The 17,309-nt window shown below is 40.4% G+C and overlaps 1 pseudogene; it reads left to right on the top strand.

The window, feature by feature from the left end:
* The first annotated feature begins 447 nt into the window (after positions 1-447).
* Positions 448-12,932, top strand: LOC144891208 (zinc finger MYM-type protein 1-like; annotated as a pseudogene).
* The last annotated feature ends 4,377 nt before the right edge of the window (positions 12,933-17,309 follow it).

The following is a 17,309-nucleotide window of genomic DNA, read 5'->3' on the forward strand; positions in this document are numbered from 1 at the left end:
TAATTTGCAACAGCTTATAATACAACATGGACCACAGCAGGTTGTATCACATGATTTTCCCAAAGACACAAATAACAGAAGATTTTCTCCTATACACTACAAGAGAAGACTGGCAAATGGTGAAGAAGTGTGCCGTCAATGGTTGACATATTCAACCTCAAAAGATGTGGTTTTTTTTGTTTTTGCTGCAAGTTGTTCAGCAAAAGAAATGGTGCATCATCCCTACAAGAAACAGGTTCAAAAGACTGGAAGAACATTGGAGCAATTCTTTCTTCACATGAGAGGAATACTGACCATTTAGAAAACTATCAAGCCTGGCGTGAACTTGAATTGCGCTTATCTAAAGGAAAAACAATTGATGCTATTAACCAGCAGAAAATTAGGCAAGAAGAACAATATTGGCGACAAATCTTGTAACGCTTGATTGCTTTGGTAAGAGTTCTTGGCATGCAAAACTTGTCATTCCGCGGTACAAATGAAAAGTTGTACAGTGCTAGCAATGGAAATTTTTTAAAGTTTGTAGAATATCTAGCCCTTTTTGATCCTATCATGAATGAACATTTGCGTCGAGTTCAAGATCAAGAAACAATGGTTCACTACCTAGGAAAAGATATCCAAAATGAGCTCATACAGCTTCTAGCCGGTGCTATAAAGCAGCAAATTTTAACACATACAAATTCAGCCAAATACTATTCAATTATTCTGGACTGCACACCTGATGTTAGTCATATTGAGCAAATGACAATGATTGTACGTTTTGTTGATGTAATCAAACCATCAGATAATGAGATGTCTGAGTCTGAAGTTATCATAAGGGAACATTTCTTGGGATTTGTTCCACTAAAGGAGACTACAGGTGCCTTTATAGCAGAAACTCTTCGTGAACAGCTTGAGCAAATGGGATTGCCAATTGAAAATCTGCGTGGTCAAGGTTATGATAATGGGAGTAACATGAAAGGCAAAGAAAATGGCGTACAAAAGAGAGTCCTGGTCATAAACCCACGTGCCTTTTTTGTGCCCTGCAATGCACACTCTTTAAACTTGGTAGTCAATGATGCTGCTAGGTGTTGTCTGGAAGCAACTACTTTCTTTTGTTTGGTTCAACAGATCTATAATTATTTCTCTACATCGACTAAGCGTTGGCAAATTCTAACTAGCCATATATCAGACTTAGGCATAACTGTTAAGCCATTGAGTGAAACAAGATGGGAGAGTCGGATCGATGCTTTGAAACCACTGAGATATCATCTTGGTAATATATATGATGCTTAAATAGAGATCTTTGATGATACAAGCCGAACAGGTTCAGCTGGAAATACTTCCCGAATTGAAGCCAAGGCCCTTGCTGGTGCAATTAGTAAGTTCAAGTTTGTGGTATCCCTTGCTACATGGTACAACATCCTTTTTGAAGTCAATCTTACAAGCAAGCTACTACAAAATAAGGAAGCTGATTTAAATTCAGCTACAAAACAATTGCAAGTGACTAAGAATTATCTTGTGGACTGCAGGTGTGATGAGGGTTTTCAACAGGTTTTGACAGATGCTACTGAGATTGCAAAGGAACTAGAGATACTACCAAACTTTGAGACAGAAGAACAAGTTAGAAACAGGAGAAAGAAACGGCAGTTTGAGTATGAAGCCCAAGAAGAGGCACCACAAGATCCAAGGCAGAAATTCAAAGTAGGTTTCTACTATGCTGTTTTAGACATGGCCATACAATCTATTGAAGAGAGATTCCAACAGCTACAACAATAGAATTCACTATTTGGCTTCCTGTATGATATATACAGTATAAAGATAAAATCTACTGAAGATGTACTTAAGGACTGCAAGAATTTGGAAAAATCATTGATGCATAATGGAAACAAAGATATTGATGCTGAAGATCTGTGTTGTGAACTTGCAGCAATAGCTCGAAGACTTCCAAAGTCGATGCTGCCACAAGAAGTACTTCTCTTCATACTACAACAAAAACTCCTGGATAATGTGCCAAATGTTTCCGTTGCTTTAAGGATCCTTCTCACACTTCCAGTATCAGTGGCAAGTGGTGAACGTAGTTTCTTAAAGCTCAAACTTATAAAAACTTACATACGCTCTACAATGTTGGAAAAGAGACTAGTTGGCTTGGCAACGATATCAATTGAACATGCCCAGGCATCAGCACTTGATCTGGTTGAATTGGTGACAAAATTTGCAAAGGAAAAGGCCCGCAAAGTGAGATTTTGATATGTCTGAAATTGAAACTTTTATGAGACATTTTTAACTCTGTTTGTCTGTTTTTTTGTTTGTTTCTCTGTCTGACTATAAGCGAAATATTGTGGTGACATGACGGGTTGGTTACGCCAAGTATCCTTAAATGGTATATACCTGTATACTTAAAGGTGTGTGAAGTAAAAGGTTTGAATGTTGTGTTGCCAATGGCTGAGGTATGCATTACACCGAGTGCCCTTTAGTTCAAAATGATTTGTGTGCCAAAATAATTTCTTTTGTATTTGCGAAATTTAATCAAAGATTGATTATTTAAAATTTTGATTTTGTACATCTAAAACTTATTGCTCAAACCAAAAACTGTTTTGTTTATCTGTAATTTCCATTCTCACACTCATAAAGGGACCACTTTCTATATTTTGCATTGCAAACCACATGTAGTGTCATATTTTTTTAAGTGAAAGCCCATTTGCCCCAAAGCGTGGGGTAACAGGGCCACTGCCATATTAATGGATATTGCGCCTTTAATATTGGTGCTGTTGGCATCTTACGGTTGCATGTTGGTATTCTTGCAATTTAAAATAAATTTATCAGTTTCAAGTTTTCTGCTTTTTATTTTTTCAACAAAACATCTGTTTTTCATAATCGAAGTTGGCAATTTTTTTGGGGAGGTGGGTGGGGGGGGGGGGGGGCATGCAAGTAGCTGGCCTTGCCTAGGGCGTAAAATAGTCTGGCACCGGCCCTGTGTGTATATGTGTTGTTGATTGTTATCCCCATTTGTGTGTTTCAGGAGGTGAAACGGAGTCCTCCCAGGACCCAAAGTATCCATCTCTGCTTCGGCAAGGGATCACGGTTCATGGACCAAGCTGTTCAACTTTTTCATAGTTTTGTTCCAAGGGCTCTTTTCAGGATCGTCACTGAACCCCGGATTGCCTCCAGTTGAAGTTAATTTGTGGTGATATTCCTGGGGATAGTTTTTAAAATCTCAGTGAGGTTCTTCCTCGTCATTCCTGATGCTCCAATAATTATTATCACTGCTACAATTTCGATGCTGTTCAGCTTCCAAGTTAAAAAAAGGAAAGCAAAAATAGTGGTAACTCGTATTTCTTGGTGAATATGAACAATTGTCTAACTAGATGGTATTCATAGAATACTTACCCTGCACAGTCAACTTGTTGTGAGCCAACTCTTCTGTTTTTGAACATTGTTTTTCTTTGATCCAATATGGCTGCCAGACCACGTGAGCGATGACATCATAAATTTATATTCTCTAATATAATTGTTGCATAGATCACGCTCAATACATTTCAAACTGATCAGACTAAGCGTTGTCTCTGTCGAATTATGACGTCATAATTATGGCACAAATGACGTCATAATTATGGCACAAATGACGTCATCGTTAACAACACCTATTTCCCATATGGAGTTCTTTACAATGAGCCATGTTTCAATTTTTTCCAAGCAGCGGTTTTGAAGACATAGAGGTGCACATTTTTTGTTTTTTCCAAGATAGTGCCTGTACCACTTGACCTATGATGTCATGATTGTCATTAAAATATTCTAAAGGAAGAGGCGCTGCTATGGTCAAAATTTCGTGTCCATCAGACCAACAGTAGCTGAAATTCTTTTCATAATGATCGGATACATACTTGTTGTATTTGTCAAATTATGACGTCATAACGAAGGCACCGATGACATCATCATTAACATGTCTTGTGCCCCATGGGGGGTAGTTGACAATGAGCCAGGTCTCAATTTTTTCCATGGATTGGTTTCAGAGATATGGAGGTGCGAAGTTTTTCCAAGATGGCGCCTGTGTCACATGACCTATGACGTCATGATTATTAAAATATTCGACATGAGGAGGCACTACTATGGTGAAAATGTCGTGCCCATCAGACGAACACCATCAGTTTGATGAAGCTAACTCCGAGGGCCTTTCACTCACTCACCGCAGGCAGGTTGGTGGTCTTTCTGTCTTCTACCGACTCCTCTCCGGCCTTGCTACCCCAGCTCTCTCTGTGCTCTGTCCCCCAAATATTCCTACAGGGCGCACAAGATCTGCCAGCAACCCTCTTATGGTTAAACTGCCTAAATCTAGGCTCTCTGCTCACCTTCACTCTTTCATTCCCCTTTTCTCCCGCATCTGGAACAAACTCCCCCACTCCCTTCAATCCCACTCTTCCCTCCAGGTCTTTAAAACAGCTGTTCACCACCATCTCTTATCTTCCCCCATCCAAAACCTTGATCTTTACACCCCCGCTAATTCAACCCAGATACACTTTTTCGAAATTCCAACTTCTTTCCTGGAAGTCCTTGCAGTGTCCATATGTTTATACCTCTCCCACCTCCCCCCAAGCCCTCTCCCACCCACAGTTCTCTCGATGTCCCTGCTCTCAAATGTTGTGTTGTGTCCTTCCCCCTCTCTCCCTATCTTGTCTACCGCTCCCCTTATTTTGTGTTTGATGTGTCGGTTTGACCTTTTGTGTGATTAATGTTAGCTCTTTTACGAGCCTCGATCTTGTATACAAAAAAAAAGAAAAAGAAGTTGCTGAGAATAAAAATTCACAATGATAGGATACGTGTTGCACTTGTCGAATTATGACGTCATAACGAAGGCACAGATGACATCATCATTAACATATCTTATTCCCCAAGTGGAGTGCTTGACAATGAGACATGTTTCAATTTTTTCCATGGAGTGGTTTCGGAGATATAGAGGTGCAACTTTTTTCGATTTTTTCCAAGATGGCGTCTGTACCACGTGACCTAAGACGTTATAATTATCGTTGAAAAATTCTACAGGCGGAGCTGCACATATTCTGAAAATTTCGTGTCCTTCGGTCTCACAGTTGTAGAGGAATTTTTGGTTTATTCATACTGATCAGATCAAGCGTTGTACTTCTTGAATTATGACGTCATAATTAAGGCACCGATGACATCACCATCAACATATCTTATTCCCCGTGGTGAGTTCTTGACAATGAGCCATGTTTCAATTTTTTCCATCAAGTGGTTTGGGAGATATAGAGGTGTAACGTTTTTCCAAGATGGCGTCCGTACCACGTGACCTATGACGTCATATCTATGAATAAAAAAATTATACAGGCGTAGGCGCTTCTTCAACGGTTGCCAATAAAATGAATTTTTAAAATGCAGACACGTACGGCACACGTATGCAACTGAATGCTTAACCATGCTTTTCGCTTCGCCAGCGCAGGGTAATTACTGCTTGTATTTTGTTCAATTCAAGGTATTGTGTCGACTCCTGAATCCTGCTTGTCCTTTTGGCTGAGCAGTCTGGTTTTCCTTGCAGCTGAATTTTCAGTACTTTAGCAAATATTTTGTAAATACCAGGCAGCAATATAATTTGTCTGTAGTTTCTGAGGTCTTTATTTGGTGTCCACAAGTATTATATTTGCATTATTCCAATTATCTGATACTCTGGTTTGCTTTCTAAAAATTCGTAAAAGCCTCTGCTAAAATCGTAACCAGTTCTTCTCCTTTCTTTCGTGATCTGAATCGATGTGCTATTATCCCCTGGTGGTTTTCCGTTCTTCGTGTGCTTAATAGAATGTTCAATTTAATCTCGGAGCATGAATGGCACTTTGTCCATGACCACAGTTTGATCCTTGTTGTCATCTGCTATCACGATGTTGTCTTCTTGTATATAATCTATCATACAATTCTTCCACTTCCTTCGCAATCATTTCCCGATTTCTGTTTTTGGTACCATCTTCCCACTTGGTTTTCAAATTATGATTTTTCCCCCAATAATTCATCTTTCTTTGACTTTCTTCATGGTTTGGTTGTTTTCAATTGTCCATGTTATTAAATTGCAGTTTAAAAAATCTGATTTCCTGAGATATTCTTCCACACTTTCTTGCAAAGCAAAGCACGATATATTCAATCATCGAGTTTGGATTGTCATAACTCTTAATTAGGCTTCCACTGAGGTTCCCACTGGAAGCCTATTGTTCTTGAAGGATTATTAATATTTTCACACATTTTGTGGTGAAGAGTCCGAGAAAACCATGACAGCTAGCTCCACAAAACGTTAACTCATTTTAGATACCAATGTAACTTAGTGCATCATGAATTTTGTTTTTTCAATTATGACTTACATTTGCTGCCGTTGCCTATGACGTAATTATCTTTAAACATCTTCTTCTGCAGAACCGCTGAACGGATAAACAATAAATTTTACAAACATGATCGCCTATGATATGATCGGGAAATTTTTTGCGAAAAAAAACGTCATTGGTCACGTGGTTTGGTAGCCATCTTGGATTTAAGGGAAAAAATTGAAAATCTATATCTCCAGAACCGCTTAAACAACCCAAACCAAAATTTACAGATATGATCGACTACCTATGAGGAAAATGTATTTAAAATGATTGTCATCATTCACGTGGTATGGGGTCCATCTTGGATTTAAGCAAAATATTTAAACATCTTTTTCCAGAATGCTGGACGGATTAATACTAAATTTCATATATATGATCAACTCCCCATGGCGAAAAATGTTTCTGAAATATGACATCATAAGCTACGTGGTATGGTGACTATCTTGCATAAATGGAATCATGAGGAAATTTTATTTTAAATGATGATGCCATCAATCACGTGATAGTCGATCATATCTGTAAATTTTGGTTTGGATTGGTTAAGCGGTTCCGGTGATATGCATTTTCAATCTCTTTTCCTTAAATCCAAGATGACCACCATACCCTGTGACTGATGATGTCATAGTTTGCACAAAAAATCCTCATGTGTAGTCAATCATATGTATGAAGTTTTGTATTGATCCGTTGAATGGTTCTGGAGATATAGATGTTCAAATATTTTTTCCTTAAATCCAAGATGCCCGCCATACCACGTGACTGATTATTTCATAGTTCAGAAACGTTGTTCTTCATGGGGAGTTGATCATACATATTAAATTTCGTATTGATCTGTTCAGCAGTTCTGGAGAAAAACATGTAAAAAAGCTTTTCCTTAAATCCAAGATGGCTGCCATATCACGTGACTGATGACATAATAATTTAAAATTATTTTTCCCACATCCATAGTTGATCATATGTATGACATTTCACAATGATCTGTTAAGCGGTACTCCGGAAGTGATTATTTAATTTTTTCCTTTAATTCAAGATGGTGAACCACATGACTGATGACATGATAGTTTGCAAATATTTTCCCCAATCGAAATGTAGACGTTTCGTTTCGTATCGATCGAATAAGCGGTTTCAGAGAAGTAGGTTTTTAAAGTTTTCTTTTTAAATCCAATATGACCACCAACACACGTAAAACGTTTAGTTTTTTTCTCAAACTTTTATCTCCATGGCAAGGCGATCATATTTGCAAAATTTTGCGCTGATCCGTTCAGCGGTTCTGGAGAAGATGTTTAAATTTGATGGCATAATAGGCAATGGCAGCCAATGGGAGTCAAAATTGCAAAAACAAAATTAATGATGCACGAAGTTACATTGGTATCTATATAATGAGTTAAAGTTTCATAGAGCTAGCCATAACGTTTTTGTCAGAATCTTCTCCACAAATTGTGTGAGAATAATAATCCTTACAAGAGCAATAGGCTTCCAGTGGGAACCTCAATGGAAGCCTAATAATATTCTATCTCCCCAATGGGTTTTTCCTCCTTGGACAAATGCAGTGTTAACATGTATACATAGCTTATTGTGGCAGATTGTGGGGCAAGCCTACCAGAAGGAAAGAAAAGTTTATGAACCAGAAACACGTACGATTATCATTTTAAACAGTCGCTACTGCTGTTTAACATGTAAATGAAATATATCTGGATGAATCCTGACATCCTTTAGGCATCATATGGTTATCGCATCCACCACAGACTATCGGACCAGAGCCACGAACTACTGTAATCCATATAACCCAAATATGATAATAACATGACCCTTCATGCCACTCCCATAGGGAATATGTGTACTAGTTACATAAATACGTCAATACATTCCAATTGTAAAAATAAAATAATAAATGTATAATCTCCATACGTGGGTTTCCAGGAGGTGGAACGGTTGTGTGCCCGTATATGCATGTATGTGTGTGTAAGTTATTGTTGTTGGCTGCTAACTCCACACGTGAGTGGGTTTCAAGATATGGAGTGATGACCAACCAGGTCTCAAAGTATCCACCTCCGTTTTGTGTGTGTGTGTTGTGTGTGTGTGTGTGTGTGTGTGTGTGTGTGTGTGTGTGTGTGTGTGTGTGTGTGTGTGTGTGTATAGGTGTGTTTGTGTATGTGATTTATTCGTGTATCTAATATGTAAAATGAATAAATAAATAAATACTAACCCCATCCCCTCCTTTAAGGCTAATTTTATCCTCCCTCCCCCATTTTTAAACTAGTGCTTCACCCGATGGCCAATGCTCCTTTGCCCCATAGTAAAGTGTGGATCGATGGATGATTGGATAGCGACTGGCACCCCCCCAACAAAGCAATATGTAATGTAATGTTTTGACTCACAGTATTCCAAATGCTAGTTCCTGCTTCAGGTAGGCTTAAATACAGGTATACATCATGTGGTGCAATTCACACTATGGAGGGGAGAGGAGGATGCTGAGTCCTCGGATCAGATGTAGTGCAGTGTCCCATGTGGGTTATTTGAGAATCGGTGCTAAGTGACGGAGTAATCCCAAAATGGAGTTGGATATTCAGTAAATCAGTGAAAAATTGGCATTTCAGGAGGGAAACCATTAGTCTTCCCCATCAATAAATAGCAATGTTGCATAACAACATACCAATCCATTGATTCCCAAAGGGAGAACCCCCTTCACACACCTTTTCTGAATCCACCCATACCTTAGGGCCATGACTTTAATATTGAAGATTAATTTATAAATTAGTAGATTTTTTTTTGTGTGTGTGTACAGGATCGAGGCTCGTGAAAGAGCAAATATTTATCACACAAAAAATCAAACAGACACACAAAACATATAATAAGGGTAGCGTTAGACAAGATGGGGGGAGAAGGGGAAGCACAAACACAAAATTTGAGAGCAGGGACATTGGTAGATCTGTGGGAGGGAGAGGACTTAGGGGGGGAGGAGGTGTGGGAAAGGGTGGGGGGGGTGGGGGGTGGCAGAAGTATAAAACACAAGGACACCAAGGACTTCCAGGAAAGAAGTTGGTATTTCAAAAAAGTGAATTTTAAAAAAACCCTCCTCTGAGGCCATTTTTCCCCACAGAGTGGGGGTTGGCATTTTTTTGGGCACCGTGGTCCCTTTTTTGAAGCAATGTTTTACAGCCGGATGCCCTTCCTGCCGCCAACGCTGTTAGCCACCTCTTGCGACACACATGGAATTACCAGTGAACTGGTACTCAATTTGCCGACCTCAGAATGATGATCGGCTGAGTCAACCGCCTTGGCGTTAATTCAGCGATCAACCGGGATTCGAACCCAGGATCCGAGGATCCCAAGCCAGCACCCTAACCGCTAGTGAATCTGGGGTGAAATTAGCGGGGGTAGAAAAGATCAAAGTTTTGGATGGGGGAAGATAAGAGATGGTGGTGAACAGCTGTTTTAAAGACCTGGAGTGAGGAGTGGGATTGAAGGGAGTGCGGGAGTTTGTTCCAGAGGCGGGAGAAAAGAGGGATGAAAGAGTGAAGGTGAGCAGAGAGCCTTGATTTTGGCAGTTTAACCATAAGAGGGTTGCAGGCAGATCTTGTGTGACCTGTAGGAATATTTGAGGACAGAACCCAGAGAGAGCTGGGGGAGCTAGGCCGGAGAGGAGTCGGTAGAAGCCATAAAGACCACCTACCTGCCTGGGGTGAGTGAGTGAAAGGCCCTCGGAGTTAGCTTCATCGTGGGAGATTCCAATGATTTTGAAAGCTTTGGTTTCAACAGCCTGAAGACGAGCTAGGTGTGAGGCAGGAGCACCGGCCCAGAGGGGAGAACAGTATTTCATTGAGCTGCGGATGAAAGCCTTGTTTGTGGTGAGGAGCTCAGGTGTGCCAAGGAAGGACTTCATACGACGGAGGATGCCCAGTCGGCGACTGGCTTTGGAGGCCAGATTTGCAATGTGCATTTCCCAGGAAAGATCATGGCAGATAGTGAGACCCAAAATCTTGAGTGACAGACTTCTTGGAGTTCTCAGAAGATGAAAGTTATCTCAACAAATCTTCTGTGTTTAATATTGTTTTAAATGCATTAATGAATTATGCTGTAGAGCCATTTAATTGTCTTTACACCTTTCTTGGTAGTATGGTACAGTTCATATCCTGGAGTATCACAAAGTAAAATTATACAACCATTCTGCCTGTTGTGTGCGTATATTTATATGAAATGCATATATTCCATGAAGGACGGTAGTGTATAACTGTACATAAAATGATATGCTGAAAAGCTACTTTAGAGTGAAATAATTAGCCTTTCAAAGCCATACCTTTAATTATCGAACATTTTCATAAATAACATGAATTAAAAAGCCATACCAGAATACATTGATAAAGTACGAAATCGAAAAATCGCAAAATCATCGAATTGTTCATCCACTGAATTTTTGATAAATATCATCCGGCCTAGCACAATAATGGCTGAAGCAATTACAATGACGTTTATTGAAAAGTGCATTCTAAATTCACCTTTCCATGATGGATTCTTAAAAATTTATATGAAATGCATATATTCCATGAAGGACGGTAGTGTATAACTGTACATAAAATGATATGCTGAAAAGCTACTTTAGAGTGAAATAATTAGCCTTTCAAAGCCATACCTTTTATTATCGAACATTTTCATAAATAACATGAATTAAAAAGCCATACCAGAATACATTGATAAAGTACGAAATCGAAAAATCGCAAAATCTTGGTAGTATGGTACAGTTCATATTCTGGAGTATCACAAAGTAAAATTATACAACCATTCTGCCTGTTGTGTGCGTATATTTATATGAAATGCATATATTCCATGAAGGACGGTAGTGTATAACTGTACATAAAATGATATGCTGAAAAGCTACTTTAGAGTTAGCTACTTTTAGCTCTTTCACGAGCCTCCATCTTGTATACAAAAAAAAAAAAAAAAAGGCATGAGTTATTCAAAAGAAATGGTGAATGGCATGAATTGCGTCATTCCCATTGGGAGTGGGGCCTTTCTCGGCTGCATTGATATGGGCAGCTGGCACTAGCAGGTTGACATGCAGTGATTGCTGACATGGCTGGTGTGGGTGAACAGGCATCACCTTGTCAGTTAAGAGTTTAAGCAGCTCAGTTGAGGAGTAAGGCAAGATTGACATTTGGTTCTTGGGATGTTGGTAACTTGACAGGAAAGGATAAATATATGGTATATGCTCTTATCAGAAGAAAGGTCCAGGGACCTGTTTGCAAGATTTCATAAATAATAATTAATAATAATAATTCCCTTACAAGGAACTTTGACACAGGAGGATACTATTAGGCCCATCAAAGCCTGCACTTGCCAACTTGTGGTTGTTTGTTCATTCTCCATTCTCTATGCTTTATAAATGCTGAACCTCAAGTGAGGAAGCAACACATCCTGGTTTTTTTTGGTTTAAAAAAAATACTTTGTATGTCACAGGCAGGATTCAAACCACCGACCTCCCAGACTCAGAGCAGACACTCTAACCATTAGGCCACCAAAGCTGGTGCATCCATCAAAGGGATGATCGGCGGGATATATGGGAGCTAGTAGAAGGGAGCTCGGTCAGGGGATTCAGGTTGTCTTCAATAGAGGGAATGCCTCAGGTGGGGAGTCAGGAGCAAGAATAGGAGGGCTTTTGCAATACTGTAGACTCTACAATATTACAGTGTACTGTACTTCGTGGGAGGTTTTAAAGAAAAGGAGGAGGTCATCCTTGAAGGTGATTTGAATGGGCATGTAGGTCATGAAGTACGTGATTACAAAGGAGTACATGGTGGGGGGAGGTGATGGGATGAGATATAATGGGGGAGAATGGATTTTGGATAGAGCAGAGGGTTTGTAGCAAACGCATATTTGTATAAGAGGAATGAAGAAACATTAGCTTCAAATGTGGCCCATGTAGGAGCCAAATTGTTTATTTCCTTGTGAAACAGAGGGGTCGATGTAGGTTTCTATGTGCAAGGTGATTTCAGTGGAGGGTATATTGGGCCAACAGTGTCAGATTGGAAGCTGCTCAAGAATGAGACATTAGGGTGAGGAACCTTCAACGTGCCAATGCAATCGGATTCAAGGAAGAGGTCGATAGCAATATTGGATACGTCAGGCTACAGATGATGGAATGGAAGAACATGAAGGAGGCTTGGCTGGGAGCAGCAGCTAAGCTGTTTGGAAAAATTAAAGGAAGAAGGACCAAAAAGGAGGAAGAGTGCTCGTGGGATTTAGAGGTTCAAATAAATGGAAAAGGTTATATAGGAGGTGTCTAGAGGGTGGTATTAGAAGTTGGACTCAGACGATGATGAAAATAATATTTATAAGATGGTTAGGATTAGGGGAAAGGCTAAGAGTATTGAGGACAGCAAGGTGGCAAAGAGCAATGGAGGTGACATTCTTAATGAGGAGAGGACACTCCAACTTGATAGAAGCTGTATTTTGAGGACCTACTAAAAGTGAGAATGGGATGTATGTATGAGCAGAGTGGATATAATGGGAGGGATGTGTCTTTGTCATTCTCTGTTCTCTTTCTCATTGTAGGTTGAGTCCAACCTTACACCTTACAAACTTAGTCACAGCTCATATTGAAATGGTTTATTGGTCACATCTCTTGCAAGACTCCGATGGTTGAACAAAATGAAATCTATCTCATTTTTTAGTTGCTGCATTTGAACTAATCCATGTCAATGTTCTTTATTTATTTATTTTTTTGAAGGTGTTCTTGATGTTGAAGATATTTTACACCACAAATTCCACGAACCTGCTTCCTCTTTCTTTCCTTCTGCCAATTCCAACGTATTCTTTATGGTAATTTTTCAAACCTTACTCGATAATTAATTTGCGACCTCACATGCATCTCTATAAATAAAAGAGAGGAAATAAAAAGCTTTCAGTCATGTGCAAATGTTTGCTTTTGTTATGCAAATAGCATGTAAGAGAGAAAATCGCTAAACTGTGACGTCATAAAGCCTTTGCAAATGTGATCCGGAAGGATATGATTACATTATTTACTGATGATATTCATTTCACCTTCGTCAAGAGTTTATTCAGGGCTTAGCTGGATGTTTGACTTGAATTTTGATATTCACACTCAACATTTGAGATACGTCTTGGAGCTTACACCTTGAGATTTGGTTTGCTACTCAACACCTGAGACTTTACTCCAATCAGACTTGGTTTTAAAACTGAATTTAAATTAGCCATAATGATAGGTAATTAAAACAATATCACAAACTATAAATATGAACACAACTTATCTGCTTTCGGTCAACAAACTGGTGTTTATAATTTTGATCACCAACAATTTAATTTCGAACGAGAACAGCACTCGGTAGAGGGCATTCCTCTGCCAGGATGAACAGTTTACGTTTTCTATCTCACCGATAGGACGGATCTGGATTCGGACCTGAACCAAAATCGAATTGGCTTGTTCTTGGCACACACCGAACTCATCCACGAAGTGGCGTCTGATTCCGTCCACAACATTTTGAAATATGCTATATATCGTTTTTGGCCCCATCACTCAATGACAAAGAATCAGTTAAAAATTCTAGTATCTAAAAAAAAATTCGAAAAAGCTACCATATAAAGCACAATGTGTGTGTGTGTGTGTGTGTGTGTGTGTGTGTGTGTGTGTGTGTGTGTGTGTGTGTGTGTGTGTGTGTGTGTGTGTGTGTGTGTGTGTGTGTGTGTGTGTGTGAGTGAGTCTATCCCCCTTCATAAGGGTAGTAAAGGCTTTGAGTCGTGCTTTAGGAGGGATGTGGGGGGGGGGGGGTGGAGGGGTTTAATGGGGAAATCTTTAAACACGACGACTGTGTATATCTACCAGTTAAAAGACCCAAAAGACTCTGAGGACCCAAAAGACCCCAATACCCCAAGGACCCAGAAGACCCCAAAGACGCAATGGACCCCAAAATACCCGAAGACCCAAAATACCCTGTAGACTGTTAAAGACACAGAAGACCCCAATGACCCAGAAGACCCCAAGGTCTCTGGAGACCCAAAATACCCCGAAGACCGAAAATACCCCAAAGACCCAAAATACCCCAAAGACACAAAATACTGAAAAGACCCAAAAGAACCCGAAGACCCAAAGGACCCTGAGGATCCAAAAGACCCCGAGGTTCCAAAAAGACCCAAATAACCCCAAGGACCCAAATGACAAAGAGGACTCAGAAGACTCCCAAGGACTCTGAAGATCCAAAATACCCCGAAGACCCAAAAGACCCTGAAATTCCAATGGACCCCAGACACCCAAAATACCCTAAAGACTCTGAAGACCCAAAAGACGGTGACGATCCAAAATACCCCAAACACCCAAAATACTCCAAAGACCCAACATAGTGGACATATTAAGTGCTAAAAATAAGGTGTTGACTTCAAGTCATGATGCAAATGTCCCCTTTGGCATAAAAGTTCCTTAGTGCCATAGGAACAAAATTATCCAAACACACAAGTTGTATCTTAAAATCCAAGATGGCCGCTGTCAGCCATCTTGGAAAATATGGCCAACCCAGAGCCCAGGAAGCATTTGTCATATAAACTATTATCATACATGTTTCCCAGCTAATTTGAGGTCACCTAACTCATTTCTGGCATCACTTCTGCATTTCGGATGCACTTAAAGGTCGAATTGGGGAAAAATTCAAATTATAACAATATTTATTGGTTTCATAACATTATTTATTGGTTTTCACAAACAGAGCACAATGTTTGGTCAGGTAATTTGAGGTAATAAGATTGTTCCTCATGGTATATCTAAATAGTACAATAGGTACATGGTATACTCGACCAATAACTATCCAAATGAAATATACAATCACACAATGTAGTAACAGTGTAAGCAGATTCATGACATTATTTCGTTCAGCTAAGTCTTCCATCTAACTTTCTAACGATCTAACTTTCTGGCGAAGCAAAGGTGAAGCTGGAAAAGGATAACTATTGGTCCTTAGGGTAGGAACGTGCAGCACTTCATCATTCGGCAGCGAGGAATCTATATCCATGGTCGTGTAGATAGATGGCAAGGGCCTCACAGTCTTCTGCCCCATTTCAGCTGGATTGAGGATGTTGTGGAGATTCTCAACTTGTTGCTTTTCTGAAGAGAAGTGCTGTTGAATGCTGATTCATGTTCCATGGAGGGCTGATTTTGCCATTGTAGAGGATGGGTTGTGATCAAGGTTGTTAAAACCGCCTGAGGTGAAAACGTGCTTGAGAGCCTGAGGAGGCACCACCACACCAAGCTCCTCCCAGTGAGCAATGACTGAATTTGCGATGTCTGTACTCAGCACTCTCAAATGGTTGTACGAAATGCACAGTCCTCTTTGATGGCATATCATTGATTAGAGATTCACGGCCAGTTTGAAGATGTACTTTCATAGCCATGTACAGTGAAGCTGGTGTTTCCCTATCCCTGATGTGATGTGGAACACTGTCAGGTTTCTTGGATCTGCGCCCAACAGAGTTGAAGATTATCTGCTGCCCAATGGATGTTACAACCTTGTACTTCTCAGATCCAGAAGGTGGCTGATCGATACGTGGTCCATCAAGAAGCATGTGCAAGAATGATGTCATCGTGGGTGGGATTGATTCTTTTTCACATGAGGTTGAGAAGGAGCCTTTGACAGCCTGCTTCATGTGGAGATGATCTCGCTGGAGGATCTTAGCTGCTTTGTGGAGGGTGTAGTCTTATGTCCGATTACCTCATCACACAGATCTAGTCTTATGTGTCTGATTACCTCATCAGCTATAGCTCTGGATAGATCATCGTCGAAAACAAGAGACCAACAACAGTTCGTTTTTACTGCCTTGATGTGAGGAATCGTGCGCTCAATATCCTCTCCAAGGCTGAATAAAAAAGCTGAATGCTGAATGAATTAAAAATGCTGAATGAAAAAGCTGAATGCCTCAACTCTATGTTTGCCTCAAAATCTTGTGTCCCAAACCCATCTCTCTCTGTACCCAGTCGTGCCCAGCTGCTCCTGGACTCTGTGTCCTTCTGTCCTGACAAGGTGGAGAAGTTTCTGTCAACCCTCGACTCTGATTCTGCAACTGGACCAGACGGCATCAGCCCACGGGTCCTAAAATCCTGCTCTTCCGCTCTTTCACATCCTCTCTCTGTTCTCTTCACCCTCTCTTTTGCTGAAGGTCAACTGCCTTCAGCTTGGAAATCAGCCAACATTACCGCTGTACACAAAAAAGATGCAAAAACAGATCCTTGCAACTACAGACCAATCAGCCTGCTCCCAGTCATCAGCAAAGTCATGGCTTCCATAATTGCTTTGGATATCAAATCCTTACTCTTCTCCAATGCCTTGATCTCTGATCATCAATTTGGATTCAGACCAGGTCACTCTACTCTGGACATGCTGCTTTTGCTGCCTCAACAATGGATGGAGGTCCTCAATGTCAAACAGGAAATTAGAGCTGTCTCCCTTGACATATCACGTGCCTTCGATACAGTCTGGCACCCCGCTCTGCTCACCAAACACTCCAACTATGGTATCCATGGAAATCTCCATGCATGGCTTGCGGACTTCCTTTCTGGACGTAGTCAACGTGTGGCCCTGAATGGATTTCTCTCATCTCCCCTTCCTGTTCAGGCTGGAGTTCCCCAAGTCAGTGTTCTGGGCCCTGTGCTTTTTCTGGTCTTCATCAATGATCTCTCTGACTCTGGAAAATCCTACCTATCTCTTTGCTGTTAACTCCACTCTCTGCCGCTCCATTCCTCATCCCTCAGATCGGCAGTCTGCAGCCTCCTCACTCTCTGCAGACCTGGACAAAATCACAGACTGGTCAAACAAGTGGAACATATCTTTCAATCCTGACAAATCTCACACTCTCACTGTGTCTCTTCGAAAAGACCATCTGGACAACTCTCTACTTTCTCAACAATCCTCTCCAATAAGTTCTGTCACTCAATCGCTTGGTTCTCACAATCTGCCATGATCTTTCTTGGGAAAACCA

The sequence above is a fragment of the Myxine glutinosa genome, chromosome 3 (genome assembly GCF_964187855.1).
Source record: "Myxine glutinosa chromosome 3, kmMyxGlut1.1, whole genome shotgun sequence".
NCBI lineage: Eukaryota > Metazoa > Chordata > Myxini > Myxiniformes > Myxinidae > Myxine > Myxine glutinosa.